General features: G+C 41.2%; 1 protein-coding gene and 1 long non-coding RNA gene across 8 annotated transcripts in view; one reads left to right on the top strand and one right to left on the bottom strand.

The window, feature by feature from the left end:
* Positions 1-6551: 6551 nt before the first annotated feature.
* On the bottom strand, positions 6552-13905 carry LOC111932778 (uncharacterized). Of its 2 annotated transcripts, XR_015273788.1 has the most exons (4): positions 13746-13905; positions 13527-13656; positions 10181-10262; positions 6552-9947 (listed from the first exon to the last, which is right to left on the bottom strand). It is a non-coding gene; the product is annotated as an uncharacterized LOC111932778 (long non-coding RNA). The 2 variants fall into 2 exon arrangements; XR_002866334.2 differs by lacking the exon at positions 13746-13905 and having other exon boundaries at positions 13527-13699.
* TLCD4 (TLC domain containing 4) overlaps positions 13659-15052 on the top strand; it is a 26702-nt gene continuing 25308 nt past the window's right edge. For 2 of the 6 annotated variants that reach the window (XM_086841903.1, XM_086841907.1), the window contains exon 1: positions 13959-14178. The gene's annotated coding sequence lies outside the window, so the exon portion shown is untranslated. Of the gene's footprint in view, positions 13749-13958; positions 14179-14304; positions 14599-14650; positions 14881-15052 lie in introns of those variants that run through there. The other 4 variants (XM_086841906.1, XM_086841904.1, XM_086841908.1 and 1 more) reach the window with 4 other exon arrangements.

The raw sequence follows: 15052 nt of genomic DNA, 5'->3' as shown, positions 1-15052 counted from the left end.
CTTGCCGTGGTTCTTGTTTTCATTCATGGTAATACTTTAGCTTTTTATTTCAGTAAGAAGCACAGAGCAACAGATCAGCACTCTTTCTGTCTCTGTCAGCATCCGGCCTTCGTTAGGAGATAGCGATGATTCAGCCACTGGGCTAATCTCAGATGCAACATAATCTTTGCTAGAAAGAGTAACATACTGCATTTTGTGATTAGGAAAGAGTGTATTCGTCATTGTCCTTAAATTATCTGTCAGGGAGCAAGGCCCTCCTCTTGGCCAGCGAGTCAGGAGCAATGAACTCTGGAGCTGTATGGAGAGGATTGACGCTACTGCTTTATGGGGTGAGTTGTCAAACATGAAACGTGGCAGCTGTGTACCTCAAGTACAAGAGATCAAACACGTTGCAATTCTTCATCTGCCTGCCATGGTTTCTCTGGCTGTTTTTTTTCCTCTTCCTCCTGAACAAACTGGACTTCTGGTATCCCTACCAGCCTTGGAAGCTTAATGTTCCTTCCTCATTTTTAACAGAGACATGCCAGTTGTGGCTTCCAATGGTTACTGCATGTCATACAAGTTAAAGATACAAGCTCCAGCAATCCTTTGCCATCTTAGGGTCTGAAGTGAATCTTTCTGATTCATGCTTCAAAGTTCTAGAGATTATGTTTTTCTCTTTACATCGCTGTAACATATAATTTTGCAGTTGGTTTAAGCAGAGAGTATTAAGACCATTATTATCACGTTAAGCTTGTCTCCCACCCAAATTAGTAACCTCACAAAAAGTATCTCACTGCCTAGTCATTGTTGACATTTGGAAGCAACAAGGTTTTAATTAAAAGTTCTCTTGATGATGCATAAATTTCCAAAATTCATTTTGATTTCCACTTCATTAGCTACATAAAGCTAATAAGTAGGGACAATAGAGGTGCAAGTCAATGACAGAAGAAAGTACCACAATACCTTTTCAGGACATGAACTACTAGGTTAAAACAAGACAGTAAGTTCTATAGACAATTTAAGCAGTAATTTTGTTTATGGTCATCTTTTCTCCACTTGTAGTCTCTTCAAGGAAAATAAATGTCATTGATGTACAATTTATCCTGGTTGCCACAGCAGGTGTAGCTAGCAATTGTTTTATTCAAGGTGGCTTTTTTTTCAAGACTTCTCAAGGTCTTTCCTTTGCTCTTATTTTTTCCTACCACAAATGTTAAAGAACTGCTTTTCATTGGGCATTTTGTTCCAAGAAACAGTCCTGGAAACTCAGCAACAGAGATTGACACAAAAAGCTTCAACTTTTCTCCTTTTCACATTATTTATTCTGTATGTACACACTTCCCTTTCTAATACAGAATTCTTCTGTAAAGGAATTCTGTGAAATTAATGAGAAACTGACCTAAAAACAGGGAAGCTGTAAGGCATTTAAAAATAAGATGAAAAAATAAGAATGATGCAGACCTGTACTTTGGAGTAGACACTTTCTTGGATGCAAAGCAAAGGTTTTGACTTTCAAGGAGTCTAAAAAGCTAAGCAGTGAGTTTGCTTCAGAAACTCCTTCAGCTAGTGCTTGTAGTCTGCTAACTCATTGTTAAATTTGCAAGAGTAAGGGATATAGTTTTCAAGTAGTATCCAGGGAAGACTACAAGACTTGAGGGAGGATTCAGAATTTGGTAAAACTGGTCAAAACAACTAAAGACTGAGGCAACAATCTGATACCTAGTTGCAATAAAGTTTTGTGCATTTTTTTTTCCTTTGTGAAAACTGAGCAGCGCTCATGAAGATCCCTTTTGCAGTGTAACACTGCTTATTATACTTTTTCTCAGTAGGACATAGGATTATTTGCTTTTTTTCATCACGGCAAATCCCTGCTCCCTTGATACCATGTTCTGGACCTGGGAGACTTCAGTGCAACAACTCACACTCCTGAAGAAAGCGGGTTGCTGTCTGCCCCTCCGGGTGCGTGCTGAATGCTTGGCCATGATTCCATCTGGGAAGTGCCTTGAGAAATCTCTGTCTCAGCATCAGCTGTGCATTGAAAGTTAATATGAGAAGCAAAGTTTAGCACAACAAGTTAGCTAAGTAATGTGAAGCAGGTGAAACACAGGAATTCCATGAGGAAGGGAGTGATTAGTGCTGGATGCTGCTCTCCAGTCTGCAAGGGAGTGAGTGACCCTTGTGTCTGGGAGGAAGTGGTGCCCTTGCTCTGAAAAGTCATTTGACAGAGAGTGATGCAGGTGCAGAGGCTGCCTCTGACACCTCTGCTACTGATGCAGGAAGTTAGCTTTGAACTTCTTTACTGAAGGAGAAATGAAACACACTTGTTCTAAATAATTGGCCACTGTTCTTCAACTCTGAAACTCTTGAATAGTAAAAAATAGGTACAGTATTTTTTCCATGTACCACTTGTGAGACAATGTTCCAAAGAAAGATGTGCTGCTCTCCTTTTTATATGTGAATATTTTCTGTGGAAGCCTCCTGGTACCTGGGGTGCATGTCTCCTTTGAAAGTTACACTGCTGGGTACTAAAGGGAACTGAGCAAAGCTCGGTCTTTGTGTTTCAGGTTCTTTTGTCTCCAACAGGAAAGGCTGTAATTGGAATATAAATAAAACTATTTTTCTCCCTGAAATGAAATGTAGACTGCTTTGGCTATCTGACAGTAATTCACTTTCTGGGTTTCCACCTGTATGTGATCTAACTCTTAACTGTTAAACAAGAATTTTTCCATTCAACTGAAATACACCTTATATTCATGATTTCTTAACTGGCACTTTGAATACTTGTGATGTTTGGGGTTTTTTTCCCTTCTAATTACAGTTTCTAAAATTACTCCTATGAGCAAGAGTGAGTGTACTGTTGTTTTCTAAAATGAGGTCATTTTTTTTTTTTGTTTTGGCTTAGATTGCAGCTCCACAAACAGTTGCATCAGCACTACTGATGAGTAAACTAGCAAAACAGTAGAAGCAGTTGGGTGAGAAAAATGACAGGAATCATTTGGGCTTTGCTACTGGAAAAAATTGTAATGAAGAATGTATCTTAGTTTCTGCATATTTTAATGGAAGTGATTTGTGAGAACAGATATGTTACATAAGTAAACTTTATATATATTTTTTTTTTTTCAGGAAGCCGTTATTTCTTTTTATGTGCTTATGGTGTTTTTAGAAACACTGTGAGAAGTGGTATGCTCTTTGATTAGACAAAACCTGAAACCTTCTAACTGGGTTTCTCATAGTTCTTCTTTAATATTAGAAATGCAAACTGCATCTGGAAGACTCTAGAAGAGCAATAACATCCTAAGAGTTGTAACAAGTTCTGTGGTTGGGAAGGAAAGGTATTTTTTAAATTAATCAGTGGAGTAGACTATTTGGGATCAACTGGAGACAAACTACTGGCTGATGTCACTTGAAGGCAGAATTAGGATGTTAGAGCCAGTCTGTGGCAAAATTTGTCCCTTTAGACAAAGTAGCTGCTACTTTCAATTGCTTTGGGCCAAGTACAGTTTCACTTTCTTATGAGTCCTTAGAATTAAAGCAATGTAATCTTAGAAGATCTGATTTGTATTTGCAATCAATAACAGCTGTAATATTTATGTTAACATTACAGTTAGTGCTGTGCTTCCTGGTATAAGGGCATTTCTCATATATATTTGAGTTTCTTTTGTTCAGACATAAAAATACAGCACTTGCAAACACTTAAACAATGCTTGTGCTAAATACCAAAAAAAGTGGAACCAAATTCCCCAAATAATGAGACTTATTCCGTATTAAATACTTCTTAAAATTTTAATTTTTTTTCCATTCACATTTGCTTTTCTGTACACTTTAATTTTCAGTGACACACAGCAAAGTGGTTGTGAGTTTACAACAGCTCAATAAATAAGGTATCCTTCACTCCTACTATTTAAACATTTCCCTCTTGTTGGCAATGTCAAGTTTTCTGAAAATAGTCTTTGGAAGCGGGAGAGGAGGTTGTTTCTTGAAATTTGTTTGGGTCTAAATACCATGTACGAATTTAGAATCAAAGTAGCAATTTGTAAGGATAATGTTTTTCTCTAACAGGCATGAGCCACACTGCCAGCTGATGTTTCTTTAACCTGCTGCATCTGAGAGCATGTCTGGAGGGCTGGTATGTGTGGCTTTGATGACACACGGTGTCGTAACCTTTTGGGTGCATTCTGAGTGTGCTTTTATGAAGCAGAAACTTTTGTAGTAGACAGCATTGAAATTACATAATGCAACTTGTTGTAATTACTGGGTAGAGTGTTCAGGGAGCAGTCCCTGTAATGTAGTGTAATATAAAAGAATGCTCTTCTATCTATTCAAAAGGCCAGGAGAAAGAGACTGCTGTTTCACTTCTTAGAAGTACTGAGTGGCCTGGAGGTCACTTGGGTGCCTGTAAAAATAGGGCCTTTTTTTAAAAAACACACCTAAAAATAGATTTGAAGTCTATTCTTAATCTCCTGAAAACCTGTCTTGTGATCTGTAATGTTAAATGAAACTTGCAGGATACTTGGGGGTTAGCATGTAGGATTCTCTACATATTCACTGCTGCTTTTTGACTGGGGTTTTTCTGAGCTTTCCAGGTAAGCATATCTAAGGAGGATGAGGAGAAATGCACATTGGTTTAGCCTTTCCTGGGCTCCTGCTGTCAGAAAACATGACCACTGCTTGTGCAGGGACATAGATGAGACCAGGCTATCAGCTTGTTTTGGGTGCACAGCTTTTCCTGTCAGGCTGAAACCCAGGCAGCTGTGGGGCTGCTGCTGCTGTCACGGCTCTGGGTTTGAGTGCTCAGCCCTCAGCATTCTTAGGCTTGAGGAAAGGGCACCCCATCCTTCTGCATTCTCTCCCTCCTCTCCTTGTCAGCATTCAAAATGCAGCAGAACTGACACCCTCCTCTGGAAGGAAATGCTACTCAGTTGAAAGTGAGGACAGTTTTCTGAACTGTTTAGGTTTCTAAAAGTCTAGCACTGAATTAATGCCATGCTGGAGCAGGAAATGACTGCTCCTATTAAAAGAGAAGGGAAGATGTCCTCTGGTTTTGCTCTACACTGTCTTTCATTTTCTTCTTCTCACATTTTTCTTTCATCTTTGCTTTATGCAGCTGTGTTTAAAAATATGTCATTTATTGACTATTGTTTTGGGGATGTTGCCAGGTATGGCTGTGGATTTGGGAATTTGACCAAGTACTATTTAAGTGAATTGGATGTAAGGACTTCACTAGCTCTCGATGGAGATAAATTGAAATTTTTGCAGAGTTTGGAAGGACTGCTGAACATACCTCAGTGTTTTAAATTCTGTATGCTTGTGTATAATTATTTCAACACAAAATATTACAATTTCAAAATAGGAAAGTCTTTTTTTTTCTTCTATCTGTTCAGTTAAAATATGTAATATGTCAAGCACAGTAAGCCCTGTTAAGAAAAAGCTGGCACAGTTTAAAGTACAGCTATTGCAAATATAATTTGCCTTTTGCACTGTACTTTAACACTCTTTAATTATGTGATAAGATTTAAAAACAGATACCCCTCCAATTTTTTTCATCAGCCACAGGTAATGTGTAACACTGCTCTCTGTCCATTTGACAGTACAAGGAAAGAATGTCCTTGCCTTTATTACAGTTTTAATGAATGTTAGGAAATTATAAACCATTTGCATTAGTTACTGTGAATTTAATGCATAGTTAAGGTGTCAAGAGAGTTAGTTGCTCGACTCCAGCGCCTGTGAATTAAACAGTGATAATGAGACAATTGCTTAGAGTTAAGTTATAGTATTAATTATTTAGCTGACTTGTGATTAATATATTACTGAAAAGAAAAAATTTTACACATGTGGAAACACAAGTTTTATGTCAGCTTCCAATGTCGGCTTCCAATTTACTAATACTGACTAAAACAAATAAATAATATAAATAATTTCCAAAAAGAAACCTTACGTGTGATTTCATACTTTCTAGTTTCATTCTTTCTAGAATACTTTGAAGAAAAAAATATGTTGTCTTTTTGATTGTACATTTGTTTTTAAGGAGTGATACAATTGTAAATACAAGTAATTGCTAAGTAGCTAATAGTCAAGCCAAGAGCTTGTATAAGTCATGATGATGATGATTATTATCATTATTATTATTATTTAACTGATGAATTGTTTGTAACTGCAATCATCATTAAAGAGTACTGTACACACAAAAGAAAAAGCAGGTTTGTTCCAAGTGAAGCTGAAGAGTGGATATATTTGTGTGCCAGAGCTGACTTGGCACTGCAGAACACGGCACTGGATTGGAATGTTTTGGTCTGTGTATGTGCAGCTACAGTTGTCCAGTTTCCCTTTAATTGTAAAGTGTCCACTTTCAGTGGTGAGTTTCCACTGGAGCATAATTTCCAAACAGAAAAAGAGGACATTGCCAGAGGCACTCCAGATGTGTAATGTCCCTTATTCAGCAAATCAGATGAGCAGGTGCTGAAATGTTCGCTCTTCAAGCAGTCCCGATAGAGTTATTACAGAAAAATGAGTATGTTTCAACAAAATAAAAGTATATGGGCAACACTGAAAAAAACACAACCAAGATGTTCTAATTTGTGTGTATCACAATGCAATTTTTCTGCAATTTATTCAGTTAGACAATGTATTTGGTGCAATTCACAAAGTGACTTTTCAAATCCACTCAAAATGTTTGCATGATACATTTTCATGGTGAAACTCTTCCACCTTAGCATTTTTAAGTATCTATTTATCTATCTATCTATCTATCTGTCTATCTATCTATCTATCTATCTATCTATCTATCTATCTATCTATCTATCTCTATACATCTCACATATAGAATTAGGATTAATTTTGTATTTTCTTTATTTTTAGGTATTCTTGGGTTTTACAGTCAGTATTTTTCTAGTATTTGTCTAATCAGTAAGGTGTGGTGTTGAATATTGTCACTGGAAGTAGAAGCCTAAACAAAATTCCTCACTTGATTTGAAAGGTAAGCTTTCCTTCCGTACTTTAGCACTGCTGTATTTATTTTGTAGTTTCTTGACTTTTTGTATGTTTTTACCAGGACTGCTGTCTGAAATCTTAGATTTGAAAGAACAGTATAGAGCATTATATCCTTCTTATGACTAGAATTGTCAAAGGAACAGAAATATGTCTGTATGAATTAATATACAGAACAAGGCCTTGGGAGGGGAAGCACTAGAGCTCCTGATATCAAAGCAAACTAACAATTAAATCCTAGATAAGAATCTACAATAGTTCAAATGCAGAATTAGAAAATAATCACAATACTAACAAGTAGCAGTGCTAAAAAACAGGGGCTTTGCTAGAATTCATTATTAGTAATAAAGGAAAAATTAATAATACATTCTGGACCTAAACTGACAGAATTAAGACAAATTATATTTACTTTTGAAACAATGTATGATACCACTTTAATATCTATCCCCAAATATTAAATCAAAAAGTTTTAATATTTAAGAAATATCAATTTTAAAGTCATATTCTCTGAAAAATATGTAATTATTACAAATACTATTGACTACTGTTTTTGAGAACTATGTGGAAAACAATTTCTTGCTTTCTTATTCAGTTTTTTAAAATAGATTTCAACAGCATTTAGACATATATATAAAGTGAGTCTAGCCCAGGTTTTGTTGTTTCCTTGTGTCATCAAGCTGTTTTCCTTCCTTGTTTCCACAAGGCTTTTACAGATCAACAGAGGATCAAAAAATCACTAAATGTGATAGAAAGTTTTCTGAAAAAGCTAGAAAAAATTAACAAAGTATTCAAAGGGAATTATATTATCTGAAGAAGCTATTTGACCTGTTCAGGCTTACACATCTGCCATTAAAATATCCTTACAAACCATTGTCTCCACGCTGTGGTGTGTGCTGAAAGAGGCACAGTGACACACTGTGTCATGTGCCAAAGTTTAGACTGGGCTAAGCAAGGCTTAGAAGCTGTCTTTAGAATACAGATGAGTGATGCCATCCAAAGCACGTGCTCTATCTTTTTACCTGAATGTCTGATGCTACCACATAAAATAAAATACCATGTATCAACAAGCACTGTTTGTTCTGCACTCGAATTATGCTGATTTTAATTCCCTTCAGTCAGAACGTTAAAACCCGGATTGCTTTCTGACCCTCTAGATGTTGAATTATTGGGAAACATTTTGTTTGGTTTTAGCACTGCTTGGCACCAATTTTATTCTTTCTAATTGTATGCCATTACAAAGTACATCTTCTTCCATTTTCTGCTGTTCTGACATCATCAAATTCTAGTCACTACCCTGTTCTACTGTTCTTGTTGCTAAGAGCCTTGACTCACAAAGCAAAAGGAAATATGTGCATATGAAGAAAAGAATCTGGTATTATTTCAAGATTCCTCCTGCTGTTTGTGGTGTGCTTCATGTCAGAGATTAGGGAACCAAGAAGTTTTCTAAATCTCAGAGCTCTCTGGGTTAAGCCTTTGGGAATGAGATGCTTTCTCTAGACCTTTCTGGTTTGGAGATCCCAAAGATGCACCCAGTTACAGCTTTGTTTACTAAAGAGCCAAGGACACATCAAACAAAGCTGCAGTACTGCCTGAGAATTATCCTCCTTTGTGCAGGCACATCAGAGGGAAGAAAATGTGCAGAAGAATGTGCGGTGGGCAGTGAAGGAAGCCAGGGGAGGATAACTGTGGGGAGGAAGAAAATAAAGTGACAGAAAAAGAAAAGGTAATAGTAAAATAGAATACAAAAGTAGAAGAGGGGAAAAAAAGAGGAGACAGAATGAGAGAAGACAGAATGACTTGGAAAAGAAAAAGAGAGATGGCGTTCCTGTGAATTCTGTGGATAATAGTCAGCACATCTGTCTTAATATGGTTTGATGTCTTGTCATAATGCTGACGTGGTGCATCAGTGTAGGGGTTTCTAGTGCAGCATGGTAAGCTCACAATGTGCTGTTTTACAGGTCCTCAGTGGCTTCTGGACAGTTCTAATCAGGACAATAATACCAATGGAGAGGGTAATGCTGCAGGTGAGGTGTAAATAGATGGAAGAGACAGGGTGTGATGAGACACATAAATGGAGAAGACAGAAAAACTGGAAGAAGACTGAAGAAGGGCCAGGAAGAGGTTCATGAACAGACAGCTTTCCAGAAACAAGGCTTTGTTCTCTTATGGACAGTAAGTACTACTGGCAGAAATGCTCTCTCAAGTGGGAGGTGACAGGAGCTGGGAAAGTTAAACTCACTGACCTCAGATGAAAAATGGAGTGTGTGTTTAGAGGGAATAAAGCAGGGAAAGGAAAGGTACATTATTACCTAAAAATGTGGTCGGGTATGTTACAGTGACCTGTGCTGGAAAGGTGTGACACTCATTCTGCAGCACTCATCTGAGTAGGTGTAGCACAGTATGCATCAACTCACAAAATGTGTCTGCTGTTTGTAAAGCCAAGATAACACTTTCCCTTCAGGGAAGCATACAGCTCAGCCACTGTTAACTGGGTACCTGCAGGGTGTTAAAAAAAAAGCCCAAAGCATACAGATTTGTTCTTTAGTCTATGTAAATTTTCTTTTGAGAGGGAGGATTTTTTTAGAAATGGAGTATTTTGTTTTCTTTTCCATTCACCATTTTCCTGCTTTTTTTCAGGGGTTTTTTTTTGACCGAAACAAAATTCTGATCCTTTCTTTTCAGTCTTCTCTTTTCAGTCTTGGGCTTTCTGAATTAAATGCTGCAATATTAGCTGCCTGCAGTTCCTGTGATTGGACTCCATGGGTGGTCCGAGTAATTTTCAGACAATGGAGCTGGTTCTTTTCTCACTCACACCACTGTAACTCATTGGTTTCAGTGAAGTTACTCTTGATTCACAGTGTTCTGAAAGAAGAGTTGAGCTTGCTCTTTCATATGTTCTTTAATCTCCATGATATTTTTGCTTACATGTATAATTGATTTTCTGGGAATATATCCTGCTGCTGGCAGGTAGACCTAGGAACTTCCTAAGACAGAAATAAATGTGAGCACTTTTTAGGTCACTGAATTCAATCCACTGCTTCTACAACACCATGTTATATAATTTCTTTCATAAACTGCTCAGGCTTTAAACATTCATTAGGATCTATTCTTACTACAGTGGGTAAATTCAGACAGAAAGATTAGTTACGCCCTGTGAAAATTTAAAATCACAACTGAAGTAATCTTCAAATGCTTTAAAAGTATTTTTCTTTCTCACCTGTGTCTCACTTTTCAGTACAGCAATCATGATAAAGGTTCATTCTTGGCAGAAGGAGGCTCAGCTCTGGGAAAGCATGATTCTGAAATTAAGGGCATACTTTGGAAAGGTTACTGTGTATTTTTCTTTCATGGTCACATCCCTCTTGCAGATTTTAGTGTGAGCAGTCATCTGACAACAAATTTTTACCATACTTGAAGCGTCATTCTGAAAGTAATTCCAGAAGGAGAAGGGTACAGAACAGGTGTGTGCAACTCAGCTGGGGATAGATTACTGTAGACTTTGACTTACTTTTCTTGGGCTGCCTTCCAGGTACTACCCTGTTGTAACAAATCCCATCCATTTTATCCAAATTTGCTCTTCATTTATGGAATTAATGGGTCTAATTGACATGAAATTGAAAATCATCAATACAATCAAGAAGTTTTATTGTAATTTAAGGATAGATGAGAAGCACAGCCCTGTTTTTCTCTTACATAGTATAAATGATTCAGCAGAAGCCAACACAATTATGCTGCTACCTGAAAATGCTATGATATCTCCCTGTGCTCCCTACCTTTGCTTTGCATATATGTTAATATGGAATGTACTCTTATTTTTTGCCTTGTGTGGCTAAATCTCTGTTCTGCAGCTCACTTTAGCAAGGCCTTTGCCAGTACTTCCCTTCTGTTCTGAACCTTGAACTACAGAAGTTGCAGCTGTTACCCAGGAAAATTCTTGGCAGTTGCCATTTAGCAGGTTTGGTTTGCAGCAGCTGGAAGATGGTGGCTGCACACCACAAGGGAGGGAGGAAGAGGTGTATTAGTTGTGAAAGCCAGATTATGGTCACTGTACAGCAGCCAGCTGGCTGTGATACTGCTCTGGTGGCTCTTTATCCCACCCTCTGGCTACTCTGTTTCTGATGCAGAAAAAAGTGCACCAGTTGCATCATGCAAGTACAGTAAGCCTTGTAGTTTTAGGACTTACTGGAAATGCTCAAAGTAATTGTGTGGTCTCTTCATGCAACCCTTTTTAGGAGTGGTAGAGCACTCCCTTAGTTTTGTTGCATTACACATTATATTATACATTATACATTACACATTATACTATAGAATATAGGCCTGTGGTGTTTGCTCTGAGGTCTTTGGGGTTGCTGAACATGGGACATCCAAGGCTGAGACGTATGCAGTAACATAATGAGATTATTAGATACCAAGAATCATAGACATATGCAGTTCTCAAAATCTCCCTGGAAAACAATTCTGGTTGGAAAAGAAGACACACGAACAATCTAAGGCAACCTGGATATGGTAGCTGTATCTAACCATGTCTACGCTTCTCCTTTCTACTGCAATGCCTTCATGCTTCCCCATAGCTAATTCTTTTTTATTTGCCAATTTTCTTTGTCTGAAGTGTGAGAGGTACCCTGCTGTGTGCTCTTGTGGAGAGCAGTTGCCAGTCAGGAATCCTCAGTGCATCACCATTCTCAGCTTTACAGTCAGCAGCTCTCAACCCAGCACATGTTATGGGGCTGTTGAAAGAGGCCATTGCCTCTGGTGACAATCTGCTGCGTGCTCAACAACGTGCTGATCTCAGGCCAAGGAGAGAGCAGCGAGGCAGGACAAACTTGTTTCTTTCACCTACGCAGAACACTGGGCCAAAGGAATTCTTTGGTAGGCTGTGTGCTACACAGGCCTGATACAGAGGCTTGGGGAGAGTCTGGTTTGTCTTCTAGATGCTTCCTAACCTTTAAGTGCATAATGGTGGTGGGTTGTTTTGAGGCTTAGAGCTCTGATAAGTGGTCTTTGACAGAGTTACCTGTTCAGTTTAAGACATTATTGCTCTCAAGTGTCTGGCTTACTCTGCTGTTAGGTATTATCACACTCTTACGGTGGAGACTCCAGGTCACAGGCTGGAATGTTTAAAGAACATACTACTTTCATTGTACTTTACCTACTTTCATTGTACTTTCTACTCTCCTAGAATGATTATGACCTCAGGCAGTTGAGAGAAATCATATCTTAAAACACAGCAGATAAATCTGCCAGAGCTTGCTGTTCAGAGCCTTTGGCCTTTGCTTCTTGAGAGGAAACCATGAGAGGAAAAAGTCCTTGCCAGTGCCTTCAGGCCCAAGGACAACCATTCATGCCTTTAGTGCCACTGCAGGTCCTCTGTCACCCCAGAAGTCTGCTGCTCGTCCATATGGAGTACTGGTGTCACAGCTGTTAGCTGTTACAACTTAAAAGAGCAAGGAGTATGTGTAAAGAAACTTTGAAGTCACTGATACTGTATTAAGCAAAAAGTGAGGGCTGTTCTTTGGGTGGGGAATTAATGAAGAAAAAAAAATCACTTGGAATTTTTATGGTTTATGTCATCTTGAAAGTGGTTTATGATCCCACCATGCAGATCTTAGGATTTAGTGGCTGTTCTGATTCACTGAAAATTGCAGATGTAGTAGAAAATAGGTTGAAGTATTCATTTATATCAGTAATGATAAGGCATCAGAGTAAAGCATGACATTTTAATCTTAATTTCACTAAGAAATTAAGTGATTGTGTTGATATTGTGTTGAAATTATATTGCTGTCTTTATTTGTCCATTTTTTTTTGAAATGGTAGGAGGTTGAAAGCAGGAACTGGATCCCCTTCACTTGTCTGAGGACGTTTTGTAAAATTTTGTTTACAAAAATCAATTCAAAAGCTGGTCAGTCATAAGACACAAGTCCACAGGAAATCAAACTTCAGTATTTCTGATGTTTACACAAATACCTGGTAGTTGGTTCATGCCCAGCAATGGAATAGGCCAAGCTGGCTGGAAACAGTTAGAGAGGCTGGCGGTGTGCCTTGCCCACCTCCCACAGGTTCCCACTTCTGCAGCAGGAATGGCTCAATGCCTCATTAATCAGCACCTGGGTTTCTGCGATTTGCAGACTGGTGCATTAAGACAAGCCAATCTGTTCAGGCTTAAGCCACAGCATTCCTGCTGTGGGAGATGTCTTGCAAGAGAGATCAGTGTACACAGCGGGGCAGATGATTGTCAGCTGCAGCTTAAACTAGAGGGTGAAGTATATATTAATACCTTCATCATTATTTTGTTAGAAGAGAATTTTTAATTTATTGATCAGAAATCACTAATGGAAATGTAAAGTTGAGGTGGTTTAGGATGTGGATGATAGCAGAAGAATGCCAAGAGGAACAGTCATGAACATTACATTTTCTAGTTGGTGAAAGACTACATCTATCATATTTAATTTTGTCAGCATAACTTTGCTTATGTTTTTCAACACAACAGCTTAAAAACAAAATTAAAAAACAATTTGTCATAAATCACAGCACTGAATTTAGTAAATAGCAAGTATTGGCAATACCTTTTCTCTCTAGGATGGGTGTGTTCCCCATGACTGCTGTACAGTTCTCCCAAGGAGTGCATAGATGGATTCCTAGGGCACGAGCGGTCACATCAGCATTTTTTCCCGTGACATATTTCAGACAACCGGGCTGTGTAAGTGAAAGACGCAGTGATTAAATGCTGCTGGGAGGTGAGGCGCTGTGCCGGACTGGCCTTTAACGTGCCCCAGCACACACACCAGGTACCCTGGGCAGCGTTCAGGGCCCGTGTGCCCACGCTGGCAGCTCGCAGTGGCAGCGCCGGTGCCCGGCGGGGCGCGCTGAGGAGCCGCAGGACGGTCCCGGGCCATTTCCGTGGCTACCGAGCCCCGCTGTGCGCGGCCCTCGGCGGGGGCGGCTGCGGAGAGGGGGCGGCGGCCTCCAGCGCGGGGCGGGCGGGCGGGCGGGCGGGAGGGAGGGAGGGTCCGGGGAAGCCGCGGCCCCTCGGAGGCAGCGAGCGGTGCCCGGCGGCAGGTGGCGGCGGTGGCTCGGCCCCTTTAAGGCTACGGCTGCCGCAACCCGATCCCCGCCGGAGCATCCTGCGCCCGGGAAGGGCTGTCCCGTCCCCGGCGCCGCGGGGAAGGCATGGAGGAGGAGGAGGCGGCACCGCAGCCCCCGTAGCCCCGCTCCCAGGTGCGGCGGGCGGGGAGGGAAGGCGGTGGGGCTCTGAGAGGCCGGGGCTGGCGGGGCGGGGGCGGTGCGGCCGCTTTCCCCCGCCCCGCGGGGCTGCGCGGAGCGGCCCCTTCCCTCCCTCAGCGCGGGGCGGCCCCTGAGGGCCGCAAGCCGCAGGCGGCGGCGCGGGGCCGGCTCCTCCCGCCGCCGCGGCAGCGCCTGGCCGCGGCCGGAGCGAGCGCGGAGGGTGCGCGTTCCTGCCCGCTGCCTGCGCGCTCCTGCCGCCGCCTGCCCGCTGCTTGTGCGCTCCCGCCCGCTGCTTGTGCGCTCCTGCCCGCTCCTGCCCGCTCCTGCCCGCTGCCTGCGCGCTCCTGCCCGCCCGCCGGCGGCCGCTCGGGGCCGGTGCGAACGGCGGGCGCCGCGGGTGACCGGGACGGCGAGGTAATGCCCGGCTCGGGGGCAGCGGCCCTCGCGGTCAGCCTGGGGGCCCCCCGCGCCCCCCGAGACTGGGCGGGTTTCTTGTCGGGGGCTTAGCGGCTCCAGACCGCTTGCGGGGTTTGAGGAAATTTGGCAGATGATATCGCAGCGGCCACCTCACCCTGAGTACCCTGGCTTTACAAGAAGCGTGCTTTATCTGCCGGTTGCTTTGGTGCTGTAAGAGCAGAAAGCTGAATGGAGTTTAGGGTGTGAATAGCCTTAAATAGAAAAGGGAACGGCTTAAGTGTGAGTAGCTTGAATTTTGTTGTGTTTCTCCTTTACGGGGTTTATTGAGCTAAGTAAGATATCAAACGCATAGGAACTACCATTCAGAGCCAAGAGCACAGCAAAGCTCCAGCACTGCAGATGTTTTATTACTGGGCATAAAATGTGGAAGCAGTCGGTAGTCCAGCATTGC

This window comes from Cyanistes caeruleus, chromosome 9 (genome assembly GCF_971803275.1).
Source record: "Cyanistes caeruleus chromosome 9, bCyaCae1.hap1.1, whole genome shotgun sequence".
NCBI classification, from domain to species: domain Eukaryota; kingdom Metazoa; phylum Chordata; class Aves; order Passeriformes; family Paridae; genus Cyanistes; species Cyanistes caeruleus.
The sequence above is the reverse complement of the archived record's forward strand: the minus strand, read 5'-3'. Positions and strand labels throughout refer to the sequence as shown.